The following is a 23,765-nucleotide window of genomic DNA, read 5'->3' on the forward strand; positions in this document are numbered from 1 at the left end:
CACTCCATACTAAAAGAGGACAATATTTTGACTGTGTCATGTGGGAGATCTCCTAAGTTGCTGCTTAGGCACATCACGCGAAGTGACATGTTTTTTTTCTGGGAAAGGATAAGAAGTATGTCTCTGGAGGACAAAACGAGTATTGCCCATGCTACCTGAAGTCTGTGCTTGAAGAAATACCTCCAGCCATTGCAGCAGGAGGGCCTCAGGCTGCAGCCATGCCTAATCCCATGAACTCAGTGCAGTTTGCATGGAAAACCTTCAAAGACAACCCCAAGTGCTTACGAGAGTGGTGGAGCTCTTTCACCAGACAGCCGATTCCCCTTGACTCAGTCTTGCCACAGTGCCTGAGCAGGAGGGGTGCGGGCATGGTGCTGTTGGAGATGTCACTACTGTTTGCTTGCCTTCATTCTGACTTGGCGTTTCTCTCTGGAGCTGAAACTTCTGTTTGATAGTTCCAAAGAGCATCAGGATTTTCAGATTGTCCCATCAACCTAGAAGACCCTGATGTGCTGCAGGCATGCTACTCAGAGCTGTCTCACTGGGACGGCTGTGGCTCATCACACACCACCTTGAGCACCTGAACTTAAACTCTCTCTCTTGAAGAGGTCTAAGGTCTGCATCAGGGAAGTCCTGAAGGTATTCCAGCATCAACCAAAAAGACTCATGATTTTTGTGCAGTTATTGGAAAATGGCTATAAAATTATAGTCTGGAACTTGAAAAAGGTGGCTTTCTGGTTCTTGCTGAGTGTAGTATTCCAACGAAGTTACTGTGCCATTTTCAAGTGGCTGCAGTATGTTTTATTCTCTGTTGTGTTAAGTTATTGTGGTAACTGCCTTGTTTTACTTTAAGTGTGATTTCAGTTATTAAGTGCTTCATAGAGATAGCAATTGCATGAGTATATCGCTGAACTTGGTTCTGTTTGTAGAAGTTAAACCATGGCTCTTATGTTACAGATGGTGCCACTAAAACCTTGACTCTTTCCGCCTCATGTACTTTATACCTTATTATGTATTCAAGATAATGAATACCACATATACCTATGTACAATGTCCAAGAGCCAGAGCTGTAATAGCATCTGATGTAATATGAATCAGCCCTGGATTAATCGCATGTAAGATCATTGAGGTCAACTGTATTTTGTCTTAGTCGTTGGCTGTCAGGTTTGCTACAAATGAAAATGCAAACTGAAACCTTTAAAAAGAAACAAACAATAGCACAAAATAAAGTTTTCTGTTTTAATATTTAAAGTTAAAATAGCTTAATAACTGTAGTGCTCTGTTTTCAATTGATCACAAAACATTTTCTCTAAAAGCAATTTTTTAAACTGAATGTAATTATTGAGCCACTTCCTTGGTAATGGGTAAAGCAGCAGAACGATACATTTGAGCACTGTGTCCTCATTCTACTTTCAGGCAGATTCATAAATGCCTTACAACTGAGTCACAATGAAAGGCAAAAAAAATTAGTTAATGTGGCAGAATTTGGTTGAAAATATTTGTAAAGGAACTTATACCACTCTTTCTTATACTGTGTTGCAACAAACGAATTAAACCATTTTTATTTTCTCCTTGAACTCTTTCTCACCTTGGTAGCAGTGGGCTGTAAAACTACTGCATTAGCACTGACACAAATGGTGTTATAAGATACATGTTGGGTATAAGATGTTCAGGAAATGGGTGCCAGTGATTGTGGTAGCTTGCACCATTTTGACATGCAAAATGAATCTAAAATATTAGCTGAGGAAGCAGAAAGTGACAGTTTGTAGCAGAAAAAATGTAGCAGCAAGAAGGTGAAACGTAAAGTGAAAAAAAGAAAGCTACTTTGGTTTGCACAGTTCCTGATCACTTCTGATGCACTTCGTTTTTCTGTCCCTTTGATCTCTACACTTCACTGGTTTTGTGCTCCCTCCGACAGACAAATCAGATAAAGTGCCCTATTTAAAATTGGGAAATTTAACAACATTACATACATGTTTGCAGCACACAAGCATTTTGTAACTGTGGATGTTGGCCTGGTTACTTCAATGAGGCTCATATCTACTCAGGCCAGGTTAAGATTTGACTAGAAATTCTTTTAAAACCAATCTTGGAAAACACCATTAAGCATACTCTTGCTAAATTCCTTTGTTTGTGCCACATTATTACTTTTTCTTACTTTAGACACTAGTTTTAGCCAGCCTCCTGTAAAGGAAACATTTGTGTTGGTGGAAATGTGTGTCTACTTTGCAGGCAGGTGACTACGGGTCTGTATTGGTTAGTGACCACACACCAGGTGTACAAAGTAGGCACGCATTTGCATTTGCAAACATACAGATTTTACCTACCTGTGGGGTGAACATCAGGCTCAAAATAACCAAATGTTTCAAAACAAACAAACGAACAACAACAAAAAAAAAAGGCAACATGATAACTTTTCTAAATCAAACTGAGGATTTTCCCTTTGGTTATTTAGCAAGTACTCAAAACACAGTCCACTGAATTTAGGAGAGATATCTGGATAGCATGAATTCCACAGTGATGGGAATTATAAGGTTACAAGATACAACTCTTTAGTTGTAAGTAGGGTACACACCACTCAAAACCAGTATCGTCTATGCAGCTTTCAACAATATAGTCTGTGCACTTGCACCATTAGGATTGTGCCAATCCAAATTACATTAGTGTAGCAGATGTATATTATATATTACACACACATATTTACCACAGGGTGCTCACTAGTTTTGGAGATCCAGGCACTGTCTTGCAGCATAGGAAAAAGAAAGTCAGAAAGAAACACAGGGATTAAAATGAACACTGAATTCAAACTCTTTTCTATTCTGGTGGTCATGACCATAAGTTGTCATCATCACATGATCTTTATAATCCCCAAGCAACTCCTTGATTCTAGCGTGAGAAATGTATTTCCAGATGTACAGACATTGTGCTAAGCAGCCTTTTGTGAAATCTTTTGTGAAATTATGAAATGTGTGGATAATACAACACAGATACACAACAGATATATACTTTCCCATATCATAACTAGACAGCCAAATGTCTATTGCTTTTATTAGAGGTGAGACAACATTTCAGAGAAAAGTCACATATGGGAACTGGACTGTAGAATACTACTAATGACGTGGGGAAGTGTTAAAACACTATCTGCTATTCAGTGTCTACCTAATGCTGGTTTCCTAGCAGTTTTCTGGAGACATCTTCTAAAGCAGAAAGTCTAAAAATCATTCAGTGCAATTTCAAGCTTTTAAAATACTGAAGTTGAATATATTCTGTTTTATCTGATAATCCTGAATGTGTCCTTACTTGTGCAAATGGCCAGAAGAAAAGGCTGATTTTTTTAATTTCTGGTTTCTAAGAGTTCATGAAGAGCTGTGGTGTGTTCTTATTTATTGTGACAGTAGTATAAAGAGTGACTGCTACAATTAGTCCAGAGTTATGTTCTTGCTAGTGCACAGAAATGTGGCCCAGAATCTGATCACACACAGCAATAAATTATGACGACCTCACATCTCCAATCAAAAATTGGTAATATGGCCGTATTCTTTACAAATATCTTTTACAAACATTAAAAATATGATCAAGAAAAGCATATTGTATCAGGGAAAATAAAAAGGGAACGCTGCTTATCCACAAGTGCTGCCTCACAGCACATCATTTTCTTCTATGAATAATTCACACCCCTCCCAGTTATTCAGCAACTTGCATGTGTTGCTGTTGGCTCTGCCTTTGGCATACACTTAGGGTGTTTTCAGAGACCACAGCAGCACAAAATCACCACGTTAAATGAAGAAGAAAAAAAAAACAAAAGCACTTTGAGGGGAAATGGAAAAGTTTTAAGTGATGGAGCAACCCAAGGGACTTGAGATTTTCAGATATAAGCCATCCATACCTAGCTCCTTCTGTTTCTGTGCTGTAACACTCCTATCAAGGGCTCATCTGGCTAAAGGATTCCACTTGACTGGTGGCAACTGGGGGAACATCTTCCTGCTGAACCTCTCAGCAGCTAAGAAGCCAGCATAGTTTACTGGCCACTAAACTGAAGAAAAAAAAAAGCCATCTGGACGACAGTACATACTCTCCATTATTTAATCAATGGACCAAGCAAACAGGTCTTGGAATTTATGGAGGTTCTGGTTTAAATTATTATTAAGCCATGACTCCCTTTCAAAAGCTGTTTGCAGCTGTATTATGTGCTGTACAGTTCACCTTCAAAATAACGTGCCAGATGTATTTTAAATGTGTTCTTTATATAGGTATCTACAAATAGAAGATTGAATTGCAAAACAAAACAAAAAAGGAAATGAAAGGGTAGAGGGAATGCTTTCCCATGGATGTAATCTACAGCAAGGTTGCACAAACAGATACTTAGGACAAAATCTAGCTCATGGCAACACAGAAACAGTACAAAAAACATTCAAGGTAGCAATCTGTAGTCATATTTTGAAAGCTGTGAAATGTGATTATATTCTCATCTTTCTTGGGTCAGAAAAAGATCCTCTGCATCTCTATCACAAAGACAATGCACATAAAGAATGCTTATTAATTGATCCGAGACTGTGAACTAGACAGAGGAAGAAATGTAGGAGGAAGAGAGGTCCTGGCTTTGATCTCAGTGAAAGAGTAAAGTCAATTCAGATTAATTCTTTTGTATGGCAAAGAAAATCACTGTTTAACAACAATGTGATGAAATCAATCGCCATGGAATTTCACACCTAAGTTACATACACACAATCCAACTGTAGCACAAATAGTCTTCATTTGCACTCCTATTTCTCTTCCTGGACAAAAGCACATTTCCATTTCTGCTTATTATCAATTACTTCAGTTATATCATTTTTAAAAATAAAATGCTTCTATAGAACAGCTCTATAAATGCCAAAATATTATCAGAATATATGTTTTTAAACTAACAAACAATAATAATAGTTCCAAACCTCAATACAAGATCCAGGAAGAGCATAACCAAAATTCTGCATGTACAAAACATTTTATCTATACCTTTCTGTATGTAGAAGAACATTTATCAGTTTGCAGGCTAGAAAAAGATCGAGATTGAAATTTATTTCTCAGAAACATGTTTCTATTAATATAATAAATGACACTTAGATGCAAAAAGTCCAATTCATGACTCTTTCCTCCAGAGTTCATGTTCATCTGGTCAAGCATGAACAGTTAACGCACCATGGTAATGAGGCCGACAAGATTCTGTGAATGTCTCAGTGGATGATTTTAATTGAAAGTCTCAAAGACACACTCATTTAGGACATGGGTTTGCTCCGCTGAAGTCAATCTTGATTTTGCTATTGCTATCAGTGAAAGCACATTAAAAGCTCACTTCTTACTTCATGGATGTAATTGGCAAATTGCCTTAGCTTGAGAGGTAGTCAGGCAACACCTGTGACTCAACTACTTTTCACAAATTACTTTAAGGGAGTCAGTGTTACTATAGCTAGTCCAGAACAGCAGGTTGGTGAGGGATTATTTTAGAGTTCATCAGCTTTTATGAAAAAATGCATTCCAATCTACTCAATTAAAGGGAATGAGAATATCAAAGAGATGAGACTTTGATTCCCATTGGGAGTGGGCTAAACAAAGAGAAGAAAGGATATGTTGTATTTTTACTAGGAAGATTTATTTTTTGTTATCATTCAGGAAGCACTAAAATAATTAAAGAGAAGTCAAGTTCTTTCACTGGCCACAGTAACAGGGCCACCAAAAGCTTCAGATACTAATATCTTCTTTCTGACATGATCATTACGGATTTTTAGGTGTTCGATAATACTCCATTCCTAGAAAGCTGGATTCTTGTTTGAGTGCCATGGCTTCTATACAGAAGACAACCAGTGTACAGAACCTATTATATAACAGGAGAGTAAGAAGCTGTCAAAGTCTTCATGCAAAAATCTATGTTATGGAGAGCACTTTTCTACTTTTAAAGATCTAGTCTGTCTAGATCACACGCACATTCAAAGTCATTTGATATAGACTAGTTATCTCTATTTCACATTAAGCAATGCTGAACTCTCACTCACTTTAACATTCAAGTATTAAATAGATGTATATTTATGTGTAAGATCATAACAAGAACTGGGAGGGACCTCTTAGATGAACCATAAAACTAGGAGAAATCAGCTTAGCTCCATCTTAAAAATAGTGTTCTGTCTGCACAAAAATATAAGGTATGTAGTGTCCCAAACTGCAACTACTTGTCTGATGCCTAGTTAAGCATCAGCTAACCTAGTTATTTCTGTAAGAACAGAGCCTGCAGCAGTATTCTGCAATGCCTGTCTTCCCTCTGTCCTTATAGTAAACAGGTCAAACACAGTAAAGCCCAAACGCCTTCAGCGAAATACAACCATTGTCCCAATTTAGCAAATGTAACACAATATTTGATTTTTTAAAGTGTAAAGTGTTAATACATGGATTTTGTATAGAAATTATCTTTGGGGTTATAAAAGACTAAGCCCTCTGATCTGGATGGTGAGACAGACACTTCTGTTCCATAAATGATGTTCAGATTTGGAAGTCAGCAAACTAAAGAAGATTCTTCTCCTATACCAAAGTGTCATTCTAAATGACACCAGCACATATCCAAAGTGATACCAGTAACATCTCTGAAATGGTTATGAGCAAATGCCAGTGAAATTGAGATGAGCATCAGGCAAAAGGATGTTTCAAATTGATTCAATGACTCATATGAATTAAATAGTTTAGCATTCTTATCCATCAAATTGATTTCCTTTGCACCTTTCCATAAGTCATTTCACTGCTAAGGTCTCAACTCTCCCATCTGCAAAATAAAAGTCTTAGTTCGAATTTTAATACTATTAGAATCTGAAAGCAATAGCAGAGCGTTGTCTTACAAAGCTAGCACGATAGCTTAGGCAATTTTAGATCCTTCTCTGTTAAATATAGCAGATTGCACAGCTTTCCCTGCAATGAAAGGAGATTTATTTCCTAAGAATGCTCAAAATCCAAATCCTTTTCCTAATGAAGTGTCAGATAAAAGGATCTTTTACTCCAACACCATATCAAGAAAACATCATCTCCCCAAATTTCATTAAACATTAAATGATTGTGAAATAAACAAATCTTGTTTTTTGACAAATTGTTATTAGTTCCATTCATTTTGTAAGACATAATGCATATGACAATTAGTTTTCACATGACTATATGGGAGAAATCCCTTCTATCCCTGTGCTCAGTACTGTATATTAAGCTCATTAGCTTGTGTCTAAGAAGAGATTTTCAGCTTCATTCTTTTCTGAAACCAAAGCTAGCCTTAAACAGATAATGTAGCTATGGCTGATAAACTCAAGATGCCTTAATATCAATTTGCTCAATGGAAAATCCTACTTATTTTGAACTAATTTAGTACAGCAGTACCTGTTCAAGATCAATTCACAGCAGACTATTTCCTATTTATTGCTAATTAAAATCACGGATTTCCTGTTACAAGCAGCATATAACCCTGAAGAATTAGCTACAAACCCAGTGTGTTATCGACTCAGCTGGTGGACTATTTCTAGACTTACTACCTAATTCTGAGTTTTATAAAAACAGCTAAGCAATGACAAAACTGCAAAAGTGAGGCCAGGCCAGGTGATGAAGGAAAAACAGGAGAGGCTCTCTGAGATTTATTTTCTCAACATTACAGAATTGCAGAATGGCTTAACTGTGATTCTTATCTCCAGCTTGAGGAACTGAGAGCACAGTGGGCTGGAACTCTTTCTTGGCACGTTAAATTCAGGGACCACCCGGCCTTGCTGTCTCAATTCCAGCCCTTTCCGGTCTTGTAGAGAATAATACACTAGCTGTGAGCCAAGGGGATATCTGCAGGTGGCATCTGGGTTTGACCTTATCCACCCACACTTTTGTTAGAATTACACAAACATATTTTCAACTGATTGTGCTGGGCAGATAGAGGCCAATTCTTTCACTTCTGGAACACAGTTGTCAGGAGAGCACACAAGCATGGGAACAGCTCAGAAAAAATGGATACAGTGGAGTGGTACTGAATTAAGGGAGAGTCCACCCAAAGCTTTCAGTGTGTTGCTTCTGAGCATTCCTGTTTGAGATTTAAGACTCTGTCTGAATGTCGGAGTTATCAGGAAACCAGCATCCACCAGACCAGATAAAAGGCTCCATCATGATACCAAATTTCCAGAGGCTAAGAAGGGCTGTCCAGTCCCTCTCTCTTTTCACTAAAACCCATAAATTGAGAGAGGATACAATTACAGGAAGACTGCACATTACTTTTGCTTACTAGTGAATTAACAACTTCTCCAAAAATCTTCACCTCATTCCCACAGAAAAAAAAAAAAATCTGCTTAGGCTCATCTTAGGGGGATCCAATCAATCCCAGCACCCTGAAATGCATTTCCACATAGAAGTTTGAGTTTAAAATGCTATGGAGAGAGTGATGTACAAATGTAAAAAACCTCAAGGAAGCAACCCTGCAGATTTCGGAACAGACATATCTTCAGAGCTTTTGGCAAATCAAGTGCTGGCAAATGTTCCTATTTGCACCAAGTCTTGCAAAGCCGTGGTGTTTCCTACCCAGTCTGTCAGCAGATAGAAGACAAGAGACAGAGTGTATATCTCATTTAAAGCCTCCTCTAAAGCTTTTATTTTAAGATAAGCTAGTTGTCTGAGCACTGTATGTGGAAATAACTTAAGAGTTTAATCTCCAACTGGTAAACGTTATGAAAGGTAACATTAACTGACGTCAGCCTGGAAGATTCGTAATTCTCAAAAGCTACAGTGATGCTCATCTCAGGGCAGCACCACTCAGGCACAACTGTAATAAGATCCAGACCAAAACTATAGCAATTGCTGGCCAGCAGGTAAAATTCTCACACCAAAAGCAAGTGGAAGACCTCTTTCTTCACCAGTTTAAACAGACTGATATGAGACTACTACTACATTTTAAGATGTTGCATTGAGTCTTACAAGAGTAAAAAGGCAAGCAAAAAAATCTCAATGCTTTATCAAACCAGGCCTGAAAATTCACAACTTCAGAAGCAACTGGAGTTTGAAGGAAGCCAACCTTGTTACTAGTGTTTGCTTTGACACCCCAAAAATACCTGTCAGAATCCCCTTCAGGTCTGGAGTCGTGTGAAATCCAGCAGATTAAGGTTATGACTTCTTTTTGGTGCACTTACTGTTGAAAAAATCTTCCAGTTTTTCTTGTTAGGCGGAAAAGGGCAGATGCTCTTCTTTTAACATGCCACTCGAGTACACTGCTGTTTTAGTGTTGTTGGATTTCACCAACAGCAGCTGGTGAAACGAGCTGTGCTGGCATGGGGCACGCATTTGCATCTCCCTGGTACAATGACTCTTATGTCACTAATGTCTTATCTGTGTCACTTACATTCTCTTAAACTCAGCAATAAAGCTTCCTTTTCTTTACTCCCCCAAAACATTTTTAACCTCTCCCCAGGTTTGGGACTAATATCTTACTCATTTTGCTTTTCCTAGGGTAAGGTTTAATTCAAACAGATATTATTCTTTTTAAATTTTTTTTTTTCATAACAGTACTTGGAGATATTAATCACTTTGCAAAAATATAATAGGTGCATAATTAATGTAATAATCATCCCGAAAGTATATTCAGTAGGTTTAACAAGAAAGAAGTACTTCAAGTTTTCTTTCATTGTACAAGCTCTTTAATCTTGTACAAATATTTATATAATTAATCTGGTTGAAAACTTTGTTCAGGAAGCAGCTGGGGCAGGGACTGTCTTTTTCTGCAGTGACAGGCCCCTGCAGAACCAAGCATTTTAGGGTCTCTGCTCCTGCACTGAGCTTCTGCAAATTCATGAACACTACCATTTCTTGAAGAAACAGTCTTATTCTTTCTGCAAAAATACAAGGAGGCTTGTCATGCTTCAAATTTAGTCAAGCTCCTTATTTTTTTTTCAGAAGGAGGGCTTCAATTCAAATTCACGGATAAATGAAATTGGTGTAGCTGAAGCAGACAGTATCCCTGGCAATCCTTTTCTCTCCTGAAGATTACGCCATTCTTGCAGGCACAGCTGAGCAAATTCTGTATCTGCTCGCAAGTTGCTGTGGCTTAAATTAATTAAGTGCATTAATATAATCTGCTGCCAACTGGAGTCCACATTAACAGGCAGGACCATAAATATGGAAGCAAGGTGGGGGGCACATATCTCACTGAGCAGACTGCAAGGAAGGGCAGGGCAGAAAGCTAAGGTTGGTGTGAGTGCAGCTGTTTACACGCAGTTCTCAGAGATCAAACACTGAACGAGAACCTGTATAGTGCCTGTGAACTCTGATCAAACACCAACGTTCTTGGTTCTGTTCAACCTCGTCTGCACAGGCAGTTCAACACCCCTGGAAGCCAATAAAGCCAGCAGCTGAAAATCTTACAGAAGGAAATTGGGAAGTGGGCAATTACCTCACCCACGGCACATGTGGCCTGTGACTTTGGGGGTGTTTCAATGACAGCTTTACCAGGGCTCTGAGGAGCTGTCCCAGCTGGGGTCAGCTTGGGGGATACCAAACAGCTCTAACAACTGCTGAAATTCAGAAGTAACGGGAAGTGATACAAATGCAAGCAAATATTAACAATAACACTTATTTTATCTGCATTTCTTATTAAAAGAATTAAATTAAATTAATAACAATAAGTATAAATATAAATGCTCGCGCTGATATTTAGATGATGAAATGTACTTCTGTTATTTAGAGCACTAACCAGTTCCTGTTCTTTGAAAGCTTGAAACAGTACTTCATTTATCTCCATCTTGTTTTCCATCATAACTTATTTATTTAAAGTATGTTAGGGGAGAAACCTAATTTGTAAGGACATTTTCCAATTAAGTTTATTAATTAAAAGTTAGACTCAGTTGGTTTGCAAATAATAATATTTAAAACCACAAACTTCATGGATTCTGGGAAATGGCTGAGAATTTAGCTATGCAAGTACTAACAGAAATGATCCAAATTTTCAGTCTCCCAAGCGTTACAGCATGTTTTCTGGCATTCTGAACGTCTGCTCGTTTTTACATGATCTGTAAACAATTTCATTTGCTCCAAGACTCTCTTACATTATTAGAGAGTTATTGTTCCCACTGGTTTCTGTTAGGTAATGCTATACACAAGTGCTTACATGGAAGCACGCACTTAAAACTAATGGCTTTAATGAGTTTTACATTTAAGTTCTGCTCTGAATATGACTCTTTAACAAGAGTCTCTGTGGAGATCTAACTTTATGAATTTATGCTAGAATCCAGTAATATCCTAGGAATTGTCTGCTGCTGCACTGACTCAAATGTCTGTCATTCAGACTGGTCTTTAGAAATCAGTGTGAAAACTCTCAGCTTCAGGCAGGACCAAGACTTTGTCTCAGATCCAATGAAATCCTTAAGTTAGTCTAAGTCTTTCAGGTTATATCTTTGAAATTAAACCAGACTCATGAAGAAAAACCCAGAGATCACATTGCTGTGTCTGACTTGGTGATCAGTTAGAAACAGACTCATCCAACTGAACGGTTCACAACTACTGGAGAAAGATTTAAATCTAATAAACTGCAAAAAAATAATAATAATAAAAAAAATTATTGCAAACCACTTTAAAACACTAAAATTACTTATTTCTCTAGTGCATTTATACCAAGTGAATAGCCATACTTTGTGAATGCAAGGATGTTTCACATCTAAAAATAACTTACACTGTACACTGATTGCAAATCTAGATATACCCAAGGCAGCCTGTATTTGTAGGTCAATTTAAAGAGGGAAGGGAAGGGAAGGGAAGGGAAGGGAAGGGAAGGGAAGGGAAGGGAAGGGAAGGGAAGGGAAGGGAAGGGAAGGGAAGGGAAGGGAAGGGAAGGGAAGGGAAGGGAAGGGAAGGGAAGGGAAGGGAAGGGAAGGGAAGGGAAGGGAAGGGAAGGGAAGGGAAGGGAAGGGAAGGGAAGGGAAGGGAAGGGAAGGGAAGGGAAGGGAAGGGAAGGGAAGGGAAGGGAAGGGAAGGGAAGGGAAGGGAAGGGAAGGGAAGGGAAGGGAAGGGAAGGGAAGGGAAGGGAAGGGAAGGGCTTAAAGCAAAATCAGATGTTATGTATTTCACATATCCATAGTGGTCATATGCTGAGTTACTGCAAACTTTCTCAGAAACATGGTAATTTAGATGAACATACTTCTTAACAGTTTCCTTACTAAAACAGATTTTTCCCATATGTTGAAAAAGTGATCTTCAGTGGACAATAAGCCCTTAGACACAAGAATGTGTATTATATTTCAACAATTTTTCCTTTTGTAATTCCAATCTCCTTTCAGCAGGACCAATTCTAATCCTCAGACACGTGCAGGTATGTTGACTGAAAGCAACACTTTCTGTGCCCTCATCTAGATGTTGCCCTGAGGCATTCTTCATGGTGGGCATGTATAAACACATGGCTGAGTCCTCCTAATCACATCCTACCCATCTTACAACAGCTTCACACAACATTTAAGCAGCAGTTTTCTTTGCTTCAGTGATAAACAGAAATAAACGTGGTTTGATACAATTACTGTGCAAAAAGAGTAATTTCTACGTTCCCACAAAATGCTTTCAGAAATAATAATAATAAAAAAATCTGGAAAGTCTGTCAGAGCCTAGCCATAACTGGAGAAACCAAGCGACTCCAAGTTTTGGACAGAATTGGTTCACAATATGTGAACACACATTTTAAATTAGCATGCTTGTGTGCAGACAACAGCATTGTATTCTCATTTTGTAGTGGTGTTTTTAACCACATGAGTCATAATGCAGAGAAGGCAGGCTGAGGAAACCTGATGGCTTCCACGCTTCAGAGTGTTTCCTTTGTTTAAGAAGGACAATGTTTCCTCTGTTCAGGACAATGTAAGGGGGAACTTCTTTGCTGTATGTTTGACATATGCTAAATCCATTTTGTAGATAGCATGGAACCTAGAAATCCATAAATCCGTCTTCCCCCTTTTTTATTTTCCATACAAGGGAAACTCTGACTTCATTGTTAATGCAGTCAACTAGGAAAACTTGAGTAGACCACAAAACTCCTTCATGGGATTAGTGGTTTCAAAACAGGACTGGGAACCATCCGAACCGGATTCTAATTTTGTCATGCAGACATGTCACTCTGAAAGGTGCTTAAGCCAAAGATTTCAAACACTGACACCTAAAGTAAGGCAGCAAAATGCAGAGTTAGCTATGCTACCAGCAAATCCTCTAATACACAAATAATATTGTACTGTTTGAGTTGGGAACAACATAGGGAAGTTTTATTACATGTGTTCTCCTTTTGGAATTTATTATTCTTTTTAGATCTCAAATCCACAGATTTAAAACTCGTGACCAAAGTTGTCTTGATATTGTCATTTCAACTGAACTACACGTATTCTCTAGTTGCTGGTTTAAGCTTCAAAGACTTTTTAAAATGGAGCAATTCAAAAACTAAGTTTCCTCAAAAACATATCCTTGGCTAATATCTGGAATCTCTCTTTTTAACAGCAACTGACCGTAATGAATCATTTTCAGTAGTATTTGGTGTCTTCTGCCTCATTTATACCAACTATGAATTTCAGTGGATTCTCAGTCATTCACTGAAATTTAGGTTTATATGTAGTGATTAAAGTAATCCCTGAGTTGGAGTTAAATGTAGTTGCCACTGAAAAGCAGCAGGCTACCTAAGCAGTAGCAGTGGCCAGACAGATTTCCCAGAATCAATAAACTCTTCCTTTGGATTTTCCCTTACAGCACACGTGATTGCAGGTAACCCTCCTGTAGTCTCTGCTCAATGGACCAATCCTGTTACCAAGGTCACCTTTGCAGAGTTATATTTGCATCCAGCTGACGTTGATTCATGTTGCCAGATGGCTAAGGACAAAGCACAATCGCTCAACACAATGTGTGACCTACTTATACGTCTAACAATCTGCTGTTTAATACTTCATAAAAGCATGGAGACTTTGATTAAAATTTTAATTTTGTTTCATAGTTAGCCCACATGTGGCATGTGCATTTTGCATACCAGATACATCTGTTCCAACAGGGCAGTAGTATGATGCCTCTGACTTCTTTCTAAAACAGGGCATATGAATGCGTAAGTGTCATTTCCTTATTTCCTAAAGGCACTCTCAGAAGTAATTACAAATAATTGTTTTACATATGGACAACTAATGAAGAGCCAAACACTCTCATGCTAGCACCACATAAACAAACAATGTCAATAGCAACGTATCAGCTACAAAAAAGAAGAATGAAAACATGACACAAAATTCATATGGGGTTTCCAATCAAATATATGGAAAGTCATGGGGAGATTCTCCATTCCTGTGCATAGTCACATAAATTTAAGAGGATAAGTGAGACAACCAAATTTTTGCCTTAACTTTAATATGAAGATTTGCAAAAATACTAGAAATGACGTTTGGTCATTGTAAGCCAGATTCCCTAAAGAGCTCAGGGCTTTAGGAACATGACAATTACCAGACTGAATCAGACCCAAGGCTGCCTAAGACCTGCAAGTTGCCTCTGCCCTTGACCAGTACCAGATGCTGTACAAAGGAAAAGAGCCTTAGAGCAGCCACACAAAATAATTCCCACCTTCAGGTAGGCCTATCCGGTCCTGATCTCTAATATTTAAAAAACGGCTCATGTCTTGAAGTTTTTGTGTATTTTTAGTTCCTTGCAAAGTACTCATCAACAAGAATTTCAACTCTGAAAATTTTTCATTTCCGAAGTGGTCTCCAATCCAGTTTTGAATCTACTTAGCTTTGACAGATTTTCAGGCACTTGGCACCTCTAAATGAAGCCAAACTGTTAAAAGTCATGAGCATACAGCAGCTCCTGTTGTGAAAGTTCACAGCCAGACCCTCAGGAGAGTTTAGTGTGGTGTAGGAAGCTAGGTGCACACACGTCAAAAATTCTTCTAAAAGAGAACTCAGTTGTTTTTAAAATAGAAATCCTTTTCTCCAGACTATGAGAAAGGAAAGCGGAAATCAAAAAGCCTACAGGAAAACAAGTCTAATGTTATATTAGAGATTGAGGAGGAGGTAAAAGAGGCTACTTGGAAAATGTCCTACCACATATCAATATCATCACGCAGGAAAAAATGAGAAAGGAAAGCCAAACACAAGGAGAAGCAATTGTATCACCATAATGCACGGTGCTAATGAGGTCATTACAGAGGCAGTGTAAATGAAATAAATGGCTGGGCGTTGACTACAATAGAACTTCATCAGTGAACTGAATACTTTATTACTGAATAAAGAAGTGAAGTTGGATCCAGGACATATTACTACATTATTTGGCATTCTCAAGCTCCCCCGGTGAACACAATCTAAAAGTAGATACAAACTTAGGCTGAAGTGTACTAAATGCAGGAAGGACTACCCCCGAGAAGTTTCTCTCTGACTTAAAGCTCTTGTGAGCCTAATTTTGTCTGGCACCACGAGTTCTTCCTCTCTCCCCATAGCTCCAGAAGGCTGTATCACCAGCGGAATCACGGGAGGGAGCATGTATGAACATTTTGACCCTGCTGTGCCCATGGCATTTGTCACATAGCCAGACATGACGTTGTTTTACAAGGCAGTTCCCCACCCCTCTTTAGGTCAAAAGATGCCTTGAAAAGACATTCCAGTTGTGGATGAGAGAGAACAGAAGTAAAAAAAGAAAAGAAAAAATAAGATGCTTATGAGTTTGTATGTGTTATTTTCTCTACACTTATGCTTTATAGAAAGGATATACCCAGGGAAATGCAATTTCTTAAAGTTCTGTTAGTTCTGTTACTTTGACGTAACTGAAGCTTTGAGAGAAAAAATGATGTATGTATCCAGAATCCAAACTAAGTATAAAAAAAATAGCATTTATGTAACTACTGCAGAACTCACAACAGTTCTGGACAAATACCAGAACTCTGGTATCCATTAAAATTAAAAATCAGAGAAATCTCTTTTTCCTTTTAATTCAAAGGAAGTTCAACCCCAAATTTCTAAGCCAAATTTTCATGTGTAAATTGAAACTTCCATTATTCATAGAACAACAACGTTTTAAAAATATTTATTACATTTTTTGTGGGAATCATAATGATTATGATTAGTCTATCACACAGAACACAAGTTTTTTTGTACTGAGTGCCTCAGACTCTAGTAGAAGCAGGCCCTCATGGCACAGGTCTAAATCCTGTCACTGTGTCCATCTGGTGGACCTGATTCCAGAGCTTCTGTTCCGTGTAAACCTTTTTATACAGAATGTGTTCAATTACAGGCAGTAAACACATAGCAGGAAGCCTGTTTTAGCTGTGGCCAGTGACCCAGTTACAAATTTAAGGTTGCATATTCCCCTCAACCTACAGCAAAGCTCTCACAGCTTTGCAGAGTAAGAGATCTGCCAAGGAACTGGGAGATGACCTGGCGTTCATGCAACAAGAATGCTCATTATAAGCACACATTATTATTTTCCTAGTTGCTGGACACCAAGCATGACACTATATCACGGATAACACTTCACTACATTTGATTGAAACTTACAATGTTTTGTATTCATTAGGGATGTACAGTGGAATAACAAACACAACCCAGTCCTGAAAGCACAGATTAAGTAAATCTGACTAGCTCTCTCTTTGGGCTGTTTAGCAGAGAACATCCTCCTCCTTTGCTAGGTCTGACTTTTTTTTTTTTTTCAACTTAAAAGCCTGTAGAGGGGGAAATGTGTCTGTTTAATTTGCTGTTGTGTGGGAAAGAGGCAAAGGTGTCTGTGATACTACGCTGTGTTTGGAAATTGTTTGTGCTTGGAACAGCCTGCAGTTTTTAAGATGCCACAGAAAAACAAACATAATTGAAGAGAGGCTCCTTAAATGAGAACAAAGTAAACAGAGATGCTTCATTAGAAGTTACATCCCCTGATCTTGCTTTTACTGTCAAGCCAGCTGATTTTTTCTCTTTGGCTCAACTTAGAAATTAATTATCTTTCATAGAAAACACAAGTTGTTATGGTTATGTTAAGCATACTTAGAAGAAAAAGTGTTTCTTTTGGCAAGTCTGACTTTAGGAAGAGATAAATTTAGTAAAAGCCATACTTGCTTGCTCTTTAGGTCCTTCAAACAGCAATTTGCAACTGCTTTTTGTGCCTTGTAGCTCCATGTTTAGATAGGGGCTATACTGACAGATTTATGTTGAACAATAACAATATCTGCAACTGGCCAAGTGCAGTAGGACAGCTTTTGTCACTTACTCCCCACCGACAGCAGGTGGTTTTAAGGGACTCGCAGGTGTCCACCACCCTAAAAAAGAAAGCCTGCCATGTATGAAGAAAGTATGAGAAAAGCTCAAATACACCCTCACTTCAAATATTACTGCTGCAGAAAACATCTGTTGGTCTGGTGCCTTGCTTTAGACAACACAGAGGAGAAAGATAATTCTGTCACATTTCTCCAGAAAATAGGCACTCCATATATTCCTTTCAAATTTTGTAATGATGGAAGATTAAAATTTTCATCATGGAGAAAATAGAAGAAGTAGATTGGATAAAAACTTCATTAAATTTGAGTGGAATCATTATTCCAAAATTTTGAAATTTGTCTCAGATATTTATAGCAAATAATGGCAAAACTAATCCAGCAGACTTGAATTCTTTCTGATGACCTTTAACAAAGACTGCTGGCTGTAAACCTGATGCAAACAAAACCTTTTATTCTTAAAATCCCACCTGCATTTAGGATTTAAAACTGTAGTTCTGACTGTCTTTCATTGCTCTGTTTTGCTATATTTGAGTTCAGAATAAAGATAGCAATGATAATCTGAGGTTACTTGATGGGCATTAGACATTATATTTTAATCACATTCTCAGAGGTGCAGAGCATATCAGGAAATATCATTAACTTTATCAGTCAGCTGTGGTTTGAAACAATCACTAAGCAATCACAAAAGGGAAAAACGTCTTAAATAGTATGGAACTGGATAAACTAGGAATAGTAATACAATTGACAGTTTTGTTTGTGTTAGCGCTCTGTTTTGGTGTTGGACTTTTTTGGAAGAGCTGGATGGATCATATTCAGGACAGCTCTTTATTTAAGGAATAGAGCGCAAATCAGAAATTGGAAAGTATAAATATTTAAAGTGTTGTTGAAACTTTACACAACCATTCTATTAAGGCTGAACTCCTTTTTCTAGGCGGTGACTACAATACATGTCCTTAAAAGCAATCACTTAATATAATATTGGCCAAAGACCAAGAGAAACCGTTTCCATAATGGTGCACTGGAGAATTCTTTATTTTAAAGTGCCACATGGAATGTCTAAATTAAGACACAGGAGCACAAAAATCTATGGTATCCAAAACCTTTGCTTGGACATATACTTCATGGCATCAGTCTGTTAATCTTATTGCAGCTAAACAGAGCTGTTCACCAATTATTAACTCAAATGATCAACTGCTTCAAAGTTGTCAAGCCTCATGCCAGCTCTTTTCAGAACTGCACTCTTGATCACAAGTCTAGATGTGCTTTTAGGGTTATAGTGAGGAGTAAGCCAGAAGAAAAAAAAATGCCTGAAGTCCTATAGCCAAGAAATAGTAATTTCAAACAGCTCCCAATTTGGAAATGGCCGAGAGTAGAATAAGATCACAATCAAAACCAATCTCTGGAAGCACATGCTTGAAGCAAAGTATAGGTCAGTGAGTCTACAAGCACCACCCCCTAACTAAAGGGCAGTAATGGATGAAGGCAAATGGGGAAGATCAGCCCATGCTAGAAAGCACAGTTTTTTCCTCTCACTGACATGGTTACAGAAGGAATTCCAGAGTTAAAAATCATGGTCTGTCTACCGTGTATTTTCAGCTAAGTAAGCTTTTTAAGTCAAAAGCACTACTTCAAAATTCCTCTTGTTTTGTCTCTCCACTGTCTGTGAAGCTGTTCTTGGGGACTTGAAAGCACTGTGACTGCTTCCCTTGAAGCGTGAGTGCCAGACAGGTTTCACCTTGATCACCCAGCTATAAAATGCTTCCCTCCCCTCTCATACTTGCCATTTACCATCAGCTGTGATCTAGGGTGTTGTATCATCTCTGTGAAAATGTTCAGGGAAGCAGTAACACTTGTCCTTGTGAGGAAAGGGGAATGACCTTACTTTGTGTCCTGGCAGGGCCAGGTATCAGTGCTGTCCAACGCACTGCCCAGCCCTTGCCCAGCTCTGCACCTCGCTCTGAGCTGTTCCCAGGGAGGGCCTGATTCTGTCTGGGAACTGAAACTCTCATAGGTCTCTCAAGATTGCGATTGTATTTCTAGAGAATGTGCCATTTCATACTTTTACACCCCTGCTTTTCTCTTTCCTTTGTCAGTAAAGCAATGCTACCTAATTTTCCTTGGAGGAATAGCAAGTGCAGCTGAAATTTTTCTGAGTTTCTTCTTGTCTGAGAACAAGCTACTTAAGCCAGTTTGGGCGGCTAAGCAGATGCCGAGCAACAGAAACTCAACTTTTTGTTCTTATTGCATTAAAGAGTGAAACAGGAAATACAAGCTTGTATGCATACCTCCAGTTTTAAGTTGTGCAGACAACAAGGAAAAAGATGAAATTTGACACACCTCCTTCAAAACAAAACATGCTCTTTCTTACTTAGCCACTCTTCAATTTTCTTAGATTCAAATTCAAGTAATTTTTGCATGGTAGTGAGATACCTCAAATGATCAAAACACTTAACTGCACCATGCTGAAGATATGCAATAGAAATGGCTAATGGAAAAACTCAGCTGTGAACAGATAAAAAGTATGTTTGTAGCACAAGCCTCTGGCTGTCTGTCAGGATACGTATCAATATATCGAAGGACGTTTTCTGCAAGTGGAATAGTTCTTCCCATAGTAAACTTTAAATGACAACAATTTTAGCTGATAAGTAATGTAAAATTCAGTTCTTGTCTCTGTAGATGAGTGGTTACTAGGATGTCAATTTTCACTCTTTAACAAAGTTCACTTTAAGTTAAGCTCATGATTAAAGTCTGAATTTATGTTTTTAAATTTTACACTTTCCGAAGAACAGTCCTAAATTAATGAGATGCAAGTTTAAAACATTTGATCTTATCTTTTATCATTTTTCCTCTTTTCTTTTTCATTATTAAAATTGTTGTATATAAAAATTAAATGAGGAATTCAAACAGAGTGGTAAATTGTTATTTCTTTTGATTTGAAGGCAAGCAATGTAAATCGTAAATCTTTAAACTCCAACGTCCCATCCACCAGTATTCTTGGGGTAATTTAAGCTCCTCTGGAACAGCATAAAATACTCAGAGCATATTGGCACTGCTTTGTATTGCCAGGCAACAAAGCAGCTGATTATGTCTCTTAAATTACGTCTTCTTCCTGCATCTCTAAGCATTCCTTTCCATAACATCACCCCCAAACTGTCCATATTCTTGTTCTCTGATACAATCCCTACTGTTTTCTTCCTTCTATTCTTGATATTTCATCTTTCCTGGAAGCTGAAGAATATTTTTGAATAAAGCTAATATATTTTTTGAAATGTTTGCCTTCCCTCTGTTTCTTATACAGGCCTCAAACCTTAGGCTGCTTGAGTGAAGATGCTGTTTCATTTGCTTGCTGTCCATCCATTTGGAAAGAAAGGAAATTCCCTGAGGACAGCATTGTGCCTCATTCACAGGGGGGTAGGCATAGGAGGCCATTTACAAAGAGGACAGATGGGGCCAGGGAGCCTCTGTAAAAGGCTTAACAGTGTTTATAGAAAAGTTTTAAAGTAAACAATCTAGTCTTAATAAATTCATTTAGAGGAAATAAATAGCTATAGTAAGGCACTGTTATGTTTTAAAGAGCTATTCAATTTTTTAACAGATAATTTAAACCCAAGAACAGTTCTTCTAAAAAGATTTGTTTTTAGAAGGAAGTTTCACACCTGTCATAGGAGTTAATCTCAATTTATCCTTTCCTTAATAAATGTATTGCCTGTCTCCTTAATTAGAGATGTTTGAGCTGGTTCTGATTACACTATTTAACACCTACACACTCAATATAATTTTAAATCAAGATATATAGGATGGGTCCTATTGCGATCTCTTTGGAGTTCTACGTAAATCTGCTTGTAGAGAAGACATATAAAGTGGGTTAGGTGAATCCCTCCTAGCATAACTTGGTTCTCTCAGAGGAATTGAGCACAGGTAGACAGGTTTCTTGTAGATATCCTGATTTAGAAAAGATGAGTGTCACCTCCAGTTCTGCGCCTATTTCCCTTCAAATATTTTTTATATTATGTCATGCCCCCTTTAACTCACAAATAAAAAAGACTTACAATTTAACTGATCAGAAACAGTGCAGAAATACAGAAAAGTAAAAATCCTGAAAAAAAGGAGAAAAAATATATAGAGAATCCCATTTGGTCCATTCTGAAATTATAACTAATCTCATTTGCACAAATCCATGCAAAAGTAGCAAAAACTGAAAGGAACGAAATACTCCCTGGGTAACAGTACCCTTTTGTACTGCTAGTTAACAGCAGCATTAAACTTTAACAAATGAACTTCAGAATGCACTACACTTCTGTGTATCTGTAGTGATTGAGGTCCAAAAAAACGTAAGCAAGTGGAATAGTAGCTTTGTGCTAAAACTTAATCCAGCTCTATGATATAATGGTAACTATTTTCAGGAAAGGATGCTGAATCAATCACTGGTACTGAAAACCAACCAAAGTAACAATAATTTTCCTCAAAGACACTGACAACATCTATCAATGTCACAGTAATGAGGATTGGGGGAAAAAAAAAGAAAAACAGACAATGGCATTGTTTCACTGAATAAAATTAAATAAAACCTCCTAGAAATGCAGAATGGAATGATTACAGACCACAGTTGTCTTCTGTTTATGGCACCAAATGAACTTCTACCAATAAAAAAGGGTGAGTATTCAACATCCAGTAAGATATATGCGATAATACTGCACGTAGACATCTGGATGTCATTATAGGTAACATTTTCAAAAGGGCGTAACTCACTGAAGTACTTTATAAATGGCATTCATGTTTATAATTTTACCTTTATCTATTTAGCAACTCTAAAGGTCTGTATGCACTGATCAATTCATTAGGAAAATGAAGTGTTGTATTTAATCTTCTGACCCTATAATGATCTACATGGTGAACTATACACCGTACCCTTAGATGTATATGCTAAAAAATCAAACTGTCAGCCAAATAAGCCCAACTGTTCAGCTATCCTAAAAAACAAAACAAAACAAAAAAAAAAAAAAACAACACTGATTTGATATGCTGGATGTTTTTAGGTATAGTAGCCTACACCAATAAATATGTAAGTCCCATAATTTCTCATATATTATAAGGACAAGATACCATCTTGAAAGTTATAGCTCTTAATTGGTAATTTAAGATAAAATATCAAAAATCTCTTATCTCCAAAGAAATTGGAACAGGCAATACATTATTCTATGTAAAAATATAAAAACTAGGAGAAAATGTTGCCAGCTAAGTGCTGGCTATCCAAGTCATCTCCTTCCAGCATCTTTTCATTACACACATTACTTGTCCTGTGGCACCTCACTGTTTCTTAAGTTCTTATTATCATTATTTGGGAAACTAGTATCGCCTGCACAGATGTCCCCTGGATGGCCACACAGACCATCTGCAATAGCCAAGAACACCCTGGAAACAATTTAAATTTGTTTGCTGTTAACTTGTGACAGAGGTGAAAGCAAACCAGTTAATGGGGCCTTTCTTTTTTCGCAACATAGAAAGACTACTCAACTATGCATCATCTTGAGTTGCCAAGAGGGTTTGGCAATGAGAAAGTACAAATTGGGGAAGAACAAGGAAAAAGTGGAAACTGGGAAAGCCTGACTTCTGGTTGCAGAGAAGAGAAACTGCTTATCTGATGGGCTAATGTCCAGAGAAAGCTCAAGCTGATTTGAGCCCTGTGAACAAGACGGAAGTATACGCACAGCAACACTGAGCCTCATTGCTGCACCGTGACTGTGTAATACCTCCAACAATGTCCTGAGAATGAGAATGAGAAAGTGCAAGCCAAGGACCCACAATTCTTGAAGAAAACAGACTGGAAAAGAAATGCCTACAGAGTTGGTAGAACAAGGACAAAGGGAACAACCTCATCTTGCTTGGTTTCTTCACTGGATAGCCCCCCAAAAGGGTGACTTTCTATTCAGACCCAAACCTGACCCTAAATATTAATATGCAACACTTCTATGGATTAAAGCTACAGCTGAACACAGCTCTACAGAAATAAACCCCAAATGTCACCCCCAAGGAACTGACAGCTGTTTTTTTTTTTTTACTAATGGCTAAGAATAATGAACAAACAAACAAACAAATAAAAAACCAACAACGAGCAAACCCAAGCAGTAAGCAATTTCAATGGAATTAAGGAGATGGAGGGAAGTCAAGGGCAACATTTCCAATTTTGTTTTCTGCACCAGAGTGGAACTGCAACACACATGCACAAAAAGAAGGGGGAGAGGGTATGGTTGAATGGTGGGTTGAATGGTAGTTAAGAGACCGTTAAAAATGGGTTAGAAGTTCTGCTTCTTCAGAAATTAACGTGTTTATGACACAAAGAATGCCTCAAAATCCCATATCTAAGTGTGTATTAAAAACATACATAACTAAAATGGTAGATGCTGAGTAATTAAAACATTTCTGAATGCTATTAAGGGAAATAAGCAAGAAAAATACACTGTGTAACTGCTGCTGGATATTGCTTTCATACCTCCTGAGCTGTGAAGGGAAACCTGATATGATCAATAGAGTCCGTGCTGTGGGAAGG

The 23,765-nt window shown here is 37.9% G+C and overlaps 1 protein-coding gene and 1 long non-coding RNA gene across 11 annotated transcripts in view; one reads left to right on the top strand and one right to left on the bottom strand.

The window, feature by feature from the left end:
- Positions 1–11,778, top strand: part of LOC308192236 — a 74,053-nt gene extending 62,275 nt beyond the window's left edge. The window contains exon 6 of the long non-coding RNA XR_013948668.1: positions 108–11,778. This is a non-coding gene — a long non-coding RNA (uncharacterized lncRNA). The remainder of the gene's footprint in view (positions 1–107) is intronic.
- PLCB1 (phospholipase C beta 1) overlaps positions 1–23,765 on the bottom strand; it is a 415,710-nt gene that overhangs the window by 25,128 nt on the left and 366,817 nt on the right. The window lies entirely within an intron of this gene.

This window comes from Anser brachyrhynchus (genome assembly GCF_964034855.1).
Source record: "Anser brachyrhynchus genome assembly, chromosome: 3".
Classification (NCBI taxonomy): domain Eukaryota; kingdom Metazoa; phylum Chordata; class Aves; order Anseriformes; family Anatidae; genus Anser; species Anser brachyrhynchus.